Below are 5,505 nucleotides of genomic sequence, written 5' to 3'. Positions count from 1 at the left end.
TGTTCCCTCTCTCTCTGGCTGTCTCTATCTCTGTCAAATAAATAAATAAAATCTTTAAAAAAATAAAAAATTAAAAAAATAAACTTTACCTCTCTTNTAAATAAAATCTTTAAAAAAATAAAAAATTAAAAAAATAAACTTTACCTCTCTTACCTCTCTCAAAGGGCTAAGAGTCTCTGTATACCAACACAGCCCAAAACAGCCAGGCTAGAAGCGGGTTGGGACACTTCTAGGGTAGTAACCAGAGCAGCTCCAGAAACCCACTCAGGTAGAGAAGCATATGTTGGTCATTTTTTTTGTGACATGTAATTGACATGTAACATTATCAGTTTCAGGTATACAACATAATGACTGGACTGGTGTATATGTTGCAAAACAAGTTAATCATATTTTGAAGTCGGAAACCTAGTGATGGACCAGGAATTCCTGGACAGAATGTTGTATTAGAAGGAGACAAGTCCTAAAGCTTGGCCCCTGCCCCNGGGGAGTGGGAGAGGAAGAAGCTGACTCCCAGTGGAGAAGCCTGATGCGGGGCTCGATCCCGGAACGCCCGGGATCACGCCCTGAGCCGAAGGCAGACGCTTAACGACTGCGCCACCTAGGCGCCCCTTTTCTCTCTCTTTAATTCTCACAAAACACGGCCTTTTTTTTTCTTTTTAAGATTTTATTTATTTATTTGTTAGAGAGAAAGAGCATAAGCAGGGGGGGAAGCCGGCTCCCCACTGAGCAAGGAGCCCAATGTAGGGCTGGATCCAGGGACTGCTGGGATCATGACCTGAGCCAAAGGCAGACACTTAACCAACTGAGCCACCCAGGAGTCCCATGGCCTTTCTTTTTATGTCTCTTTCAGATAAAGTTGATGAGGGCAGCCCCTGTCTTTCTCGGCTCTGGTTACCTTTATTTTATGGTTTAGCTTAGTTCAGATCCTGGAGATCTTTATCAAATGCTTGATAAAACTTGAAAGAAACTTTTTTTTTTAAGTTCATTTTTTTAGTCATCTCTACATCCTACACGGGGCTTGAACTCACGATCCCGAGATCAAGGGTCACATGCTCTTCTGACTGAGACAGGCAGGTGCCCCTCAAAGACAGAATTTTCTGTAAGTTGATTTGAACGACTCACGTTAAAGTCACTTGCCCTTTCCTTGGGCAAATTACTCACAAGTCTCTGCATCTCAGTGTCCTGATGAGAGAAGGAAGGATAAGGTCCACTGCAGGGCTTATTTTAGAGGATTAAATGAGACATACCAACGTGCTTAGTCAGGGCCACCTGGCTGGCTCAGTCTGGGGAGCATCTCGGGGTTGTGGCTCTGAGCCTCATTTTGGGTAGACATTACTTAGAAAAAGAGAAGGATAGTTCTTAGAAAATTGCTAGGCACATCGAAGGCGCACAGTCCAGAGGAGTAGCGTTTAAGGAGTGGAGACATGGAAACGAGGTAGGAAAATCAGCACAGGGGACAAAGTGGGACACATCGTCATCCTACACGGGGGAAAGATGTTGTCACGGCAGATCGGGTTCACAGGGACTGCAGGAAGCCGGTAAGAATCCCCAGGCAAGCCGTGAACAGAGCCAAGAGTGAGCATGGCGTTCATGATTGCTAACCTCTCTTTTTTGGGGTGGGGATAAGGAGCCAAAGGGGCCAACCCCAGTCTCAGGGGCTGAGAATGAACAAGGAAGTGAGCGGGAGCTCCCGCCGAAGCCGTCACCTTTCTGCACAAGAGGGAAAGCCGATCTGCGGATGGCAAGAGTTGAGGTTGGGCCAAGTTCCTTAGGGAAGCTGTGAGAGGTCTGGAAGAGCAGCTGTAGGGAAGGGAAAGAAGAGCATTGCCCAGATTTACAGGACAGCGTGGCTGAGGGACCAGGTGGAATGAGGGGGCACTGGTGTGGCAAGTCGCGTGATTTTCTCCAACGGGGCTCACTAATCTGGTAACAGGACAAAAGGAGGGCGGTTGTATTGATCCAAAGGCAGAAGATTTAGGAGGAAGGTGTGGCAGAGGACAAAGAGGAAGGTGTGGCAGAGGACAAAGCTGGCAAGTGCCAGAGACCGGATGATCTCTCGGAGTCAAGGTCATAGAGGAAGTGGACTGAGATAAGGGAGGGCTGGTCAGGGAGGGACTCCAGGATGTGGGCTCCAAGTAGAGAATCAATAGGACGGAGCTGCAGGTGGAGTCGGGGAAGGGGAGGCTCAGAGACCAGGGAATCTGATGGGCGGTATAGAATAATCCTGAGTCGTAATGAGATTTAAAGCGGGTCTCGACTGTGAGGGTAGATGGTCTTTCAGAGATGAGAAGCAACATTAGATCAAGATGGAAGGGGACGAAGTGCTGAGCGCCTACTTTTAGGAGGTGCTTTATATCAACTATCTGCTCTTACCCCCTAACAGCCCCTCAAGCTGGGAATTCGGGAAAAATGGAAACCAAATAGATTGCCAAGGGTCTCATCGCTGTTGAGCCAGGAATCTCTGATTTAATCCTAGGGCTGACTGGTTCCAAAACCCAGGTTCCCCAGATTTCCCCCAAAGAGGTGGCACTTGGAACCTCCTAATTCATTTTTATCACTTTTTACCAGTTTATTTATATAAATGATCTTTACACCCAACATGGGGCTCTAACTCATGACGGAGAGATCAAGAGTCGCACCCTTCTCTGACTGAGCCAGGCAGGCACCCCCAATCTTGTCATTTTTCACAGCTCCCAAGGTTGGAATCTCTGACTCTTGGGATCCTGAGCAGCCGGTAAGTTCGAACCGACAGGCTCTGAGCAGTGATGTAACGCTCCTGAGCTCAGCCCTGTCTTTATTCCCGGCTGGCAGCAAGATGGCCCTGGGTGAGGGCTTGGACTGTCGTCAGGGTAGGCCCCACTGCAGAGTGGGCGATGGTGAAGGGAAAACTACAGGAAGTACCTGGACTCTCTTGTTTAAGCTCTGGCTGTGTCCTGTGATTGACCTACTCAGTAAGTCATTCATTCAGCAGGAGAAGGAGGTTGGAGAGGGTCAGATCTGGGCTCCGATTCAGCTCCGGCCCTTGAGTGGTATGACTTTGGATGACGTTGACCAACTTTCTCAGTTGGCCCAGAATTAAAGGGTTTTCTGGGATGTGGAACTTCGGGTGCTAAAACCAGGATGGTCCTGGGCTGCCTATCTGGCTCAGTCGGTAGAGTGTGCAACTCCTGATCTTGGAGTTACGAGTTCAAGCCCCACTTTGGGCATAGAGCTTAAATTACATAAATAAATAAATACAGGAGTGCCAGGTGGCTCAGTCAGTTAAGCGTCTGCCTTCGGCTGGGATCATGATCCCAGAGTCCTTGGATCGAGCCCCATGTCCAGCTCCCCACTAGGCAGGGAATCTGCTTCTCCATCTTTCTCTGTTCCTCCCACCCCCGTTCATGCTCTCTCTCTCACTCACTCTGTCAAATAAATACAATCTTAAATAAATAAAATAAAATACATGCGTTCCTAAAACCAGGATGGTCCAAACACAATTGGGGTGGTGGGTCACCCCAGATGGGCTACTGCAACCTTTCTAAGCCTCAGTTTCCAAGAGTATTCCAGCTATCTGCTGTCTGCTTCTGTGCTTTCACCAACTGGGGTTATGCTTTTCAGAGAACACAGAGCAGGGAACATAGTTTAATTCCATCTGGTCGGAAGAAGCTCAAGGTTGACTGCAGGCTCCTTCATCTGCTGAAGCTGAACTTCTTCTTTTTTAAGATTTTCTTTATTTATTTATTTGAGAGAGAGCACAAGCAGGGGAGCAGCAGAGGGAGAGGGAGAAGCAGGCTCCCCGCTGAGCAGGGAGCCTGACTCGGGACTCGATCCCAGGACCCTGGGATCATGACCTGAGCGGAAGGCAGAGGCTTCACCCACGGAGCCACCCAGGCGCCCCCATCGAGTGAAGCTTTTTAAAAAACCCTTCCCAGGTGCTTCTGATGTCCAGCCAAGGTCGTGAGGTTCTGCCCGGTGCTGTCATCCCCGCATCACCTGGAACCTCTGATTCACCAAGTCTGGGCCGAGCCTGAGATTGCACGCCAAGGCACTCCCAGGAGATGCTGCCCTCGCGGGCCCTCAGGCCGCTCTGGGCAGTGAGGTTCAAGGGCAGCGCGGTTCAAGGGCAGCGCTGTTCAAGGGCAGCGCTCACTGTCCAACAGCGCTCTCTGGGGGGGGCGGGGCGTTCCATCGCCTTGCTGCCCGGTGGGCGGCCAAGACCAGCTGCAGGCGCCTATGGAGCGCCTGAAATGCAATTAGTGAGACTGAAGCACTGAGTGTTTTAGTTTATTTGAATTAAATTGAATTTGGAGAACCGCATGTGGCTGATGACTACTGGATTGCACAGGTCTAGTGGATCTCAGGGAGCGGGAGGGCGGATCTGAATCCCTTGTGGCATTTCCTAACCCACCTCCGTGCTGCTGTTCTCACTCCCCCCAGCTCGGGCCCTCAAACAGCAGAAGAGAAGGGGGGGCGGAGGGAGAAAGAGAGCGCTGGAGAAGGCCCCACGGGTGACTCTGGAGCGTGGTCCTTACTCATCCGGTGAGAGCCCTGCCAGAGAGCCGTCCAGTTACCTGCTCCGGGGTTACGGCTCTCCCCGAAACGTAGTGCCCTAAGGCAGTGATACTGACTTTTCTCATAAATCTGTCTTAAAGACGGTGCAGTGGGGAGTGCTCGTGTAGGCTGCACGTTGGGAGGAGTGAAGGCTGGGCGAGAGTCAACTGAGCAGAGGCTCACTTACAGGTGGGTGGCTGATGTTGGCTGTCATTGGGACTGTAGCTGGGAAGGACTGTGCCCTTGGACCAGGGCACCTACATGTGTCTTGGGCTTCCTCACTCGTGGCGAGTGGGTTGCAAGAGGGAGCACTGAGATATAGACAGATAGATAGATAGATGATACATAGATAGCAAGCCCAAGCCAGGTGGGAGCTCTGTCCCTTTTTAAAAAATTTTTGGGGTGTCTGGGTGGCTCAGTCGGTGAAGCGTCTGCCTTCCGCTCAGGTCATGATCTCAGAGTCGTGGGATCCAGCCCCACATCAGGCTCCCTGCTCATCGGGGAGCCTGCTTCTCCCTTTCCCTCTGCTGCTCCCCCTGCTTGTGCGCTTTCTCTCTCTGTCAAATAAATACATAAAATCTTAAAAAATAAAAATAAAAAAAACTAAATAAATTTTATTTTCATCTTTTAAGATTTTTTTTAAAGTAATCTCTACACCCAATGCAGGGCTTGAATTCGCAACCCCGAGATCAAGAGTCATATGCTCCACCAACTAGGCCAGCCAGGCCCTGCCCCCCCTTTCTAAAAAACTTATTTAATTTTTTAAAAGTTTTTGTTTGTTTGTTTAAATAATCTCCACACCCGGGGCGCCTGGGTGGCACAGCGGTTAAGCGTCTGCCTTCGGCTCAGGGCGTGATCCTGGCGTTATGGGATCCGAGCCCCACATCAGGCTCCTCTGCTATGAGCCTGCTTCTTCCTCTCCCACTCCCCCTGCTTGTGTTCCCTCTCTCGCTGGCTGTCTCTATCTCTGTC

The 5,505-nt window shown here is 50.1% G+C and overlaps 1 protein-coding gene across 2 annotated transcripts in view; it reads right to left on the bottom strand.

Moving 5' to 3' along the window:
* LOC117795030 (zymogen granule membrane protein 16-like) overlaps positions 1-5,505 on the bottom strand; it is a 14,670-nt gene that overhangs the window by 5,279 nt on the left and 3,886 nt on the right. The window lies entirely within an intron of this gene.

Source organism: Ailuropoda melanoleuca, chromosome 10, assembly GCF_002007445.2.
Source record: "Ailuropoda melanoleuca isolate Jingjing chromosome 10, ASM200744v2, whole genome shotgun sequence".
In the NCBI taxonomy this organism is placed as follows: domain Eukaryota; kingdom Metazoa; phylum Chordata; class Mammalia; order Carnivora; family Ursidae; genus Ailuropoda; species Ailuropoda melanoleuca.
Note: the sequence above shows the minus strand (reverse complement) of the source record. Positions and strands in the feature narration are given on the sequence as shown.